We start from the raw sequence: 2,272 nt of genomic DNA on the forward strand, positions 1-2,272 counted from the left end.
CCTCGCCGGCAGGGAGGAGCAGGACCCGGAGTGATCCCCGGACGCACGTCCCGAGAGGGGAGGAGGCGCCAGGCCTCTCCGCCTACTCACGCGGCTCTCACAGGGAGGCCGCGGAGACCTGCCCCTTCCTCCCCCGGCGTCTCTGCTCCGGTGCCCAGGGCACCCAGGAGGCGTTCCCGAGCGGACCTCGCTCAGCCTTGACCTCTCTTACCCTGACCCATTCTTGGCTGCGGAGAACCGCCGTGCCACTCCCCACCCCCCCCAGCTTTTCTTTCTTTGAACAAGTCTCACTGGCGGCATGCCCTTCAAATGGATATATGGTTTTCTTGGAAGGGACTTTACTTCTCTAAGTTCTGAGAGAATCCTGTAATCGTCCCAGAGATACTCTGGTGTTCTGGTATTATTCTCTGGGTTACCAACGACTGAGAATTGGAATTATGAAAACTTTTACCATTCCCCGTAACCTCAGAAAGAAAGAAGGAGAGAAAAAGGCCCTTTTGCCTTTTAAAATAATTGCTGTAAACAAACTTTTCAGCAATTAAACTATTCTTAATGAGACAAACGGTACAGGGAAGAGCATTAGAATTCAGCTGTGCCACTTACTAACGAAGTGATAAGGCCTAAGAATGGGGGTCGCTAGGTAGTCTACCCCACTTGAACTTTATTCTTTCATTCCCATTAACTGACGGGTTTCCAGCTCACAGATCGTTTTTTAAGAATTGTGCACCGAGACAATTGGACCCACCAACGCAGGAGTTTCCAACCTACTTTGTACTTAGAAACTGGAGAGGCTTGGAGTATATCTGTCCCAGTTAAGTTCGAGGTGTGGACAGTCCAAGGGGCTATGGAGAAGGACGTGTTGATCAGTCATGGACCTTGAATTTTAAAATGTTCAAAACATTTTTTGTGAAGGAGTTAATAAGGACTTTATGAAAGATATCTAGGAACAGAGGGCCTCAAAGTGAAAGAGTGGAGGAAAACCTTCAGAAAGGCATGTCTTATTTCCCATAAAGATGACAACATGCAAACATTTGTAAATTATAAAACAACAGTTGAAACTCAGAAGCAGGATACCCAATAGACCCACAGACCTGTATCTCCAATCCTAAACTTTTCTCATAAATCCTGCCTATTGAAATCTGTGTTCAGCTGGTTAAGAGTCCTAAACCAAGTATCTCCAAGACATACCCTAAGTCAGTCTTCTCATCCTTTCTGCTGTCACTCTTAATGCAGGCAGCCTTCCTCTCTCATTTGGACTAACATATCTAAGGGTTTCCCCTTTCTCTTTTTCACCTCCAATCCATTCTCTAGTGTTTCTCAAGCTTTAATGTGCATACGAATCACCTAGGGATCAAAGAACAGACTTTCAGTTCTGAGTGGTGCCTCATATTCTGTAATTTTAACAAGCTCGGGGGTGATGCTGCCTCTGCAGGTTGGAAGCACAGTTTGAACCGTAAGGCTCTATGCAAGGAATAAATCTTACAACCTAAATGGCATGCTTGGTTCACCTGGAGTTAAAAATAAACCCCCCCCCCCCTACTCTTCCCTAACAAGGCTTCCATAATCTGGCCCCTGCCTACCTTTCCACTGCTTATCATTCTCTGGCTTTACTATTCTGTAGGCACACTGACGTTCCTGAAACTCACTAAGCACTTTGTAGCCTCTGAGACTTTACTTGCCCTTCTCTCTATTGAGAGTTCACTTCCCATAGCTGTTTCCTTCCCAGCATTCATTGAGGTCTCACCATAAATGTCAACTCATCTCTGAGAAGCCTCTAATTCCACTATCTAAATATCTCAATATCTTCTATGCAACAGTGAACAAAATTTGTGTATCTTTTTGTCTTTTATTTATTGATCTCCCACTTTAGAATGTAAACTCCAGGAGAGCAGGGACCCATTCTACCTTGTTCACTATTGAAAAAGTATTTATTGAAATCCCATGAGCCAGCCAGTTTCCTAGGTACTGGGGATTAGTGATGAATAATACAAGTCCCAGGTGTCATAAAGCTCACAGAATAGGTAAATCTGTAGAGACAGAAAGTAGAGTATTGATTTCCCAGGGCTGAAGGAAATAGAGAATGACTGCTAATGGGGAGAGGGTTTCTTTTAGGGGTGATGATAATTTTCTAGAATTGATTGTGGTCATGGTTGCAGAGCTCTGTGGCTAGACTCAAAACTATTGGAATTGTACACTTTAGGTGCATGGCATGTGGATTATAGTACAGTAAAGGTGTTTTAAAAATACCAAAAAAGAACTTTTAAAATATAAA

The sequence above is a fragment of the Lipotes vexillifer genome, unplaced genomic scaffold, assembly GCF_000442215.2.
Source record: "Lipotes vexillifer unplaced genomic scaffold, Lipotes_vexillifer_v1.1 scaffold65, whole genome shotgun sequence".
In the NCBI taxonomy this organism is placed as follows: Eukaryota; Metazoa; Chordata; class Mammalia; order Artiodactyla; family Lipotidae; genus Lipotes; species Lipotes vexillifer.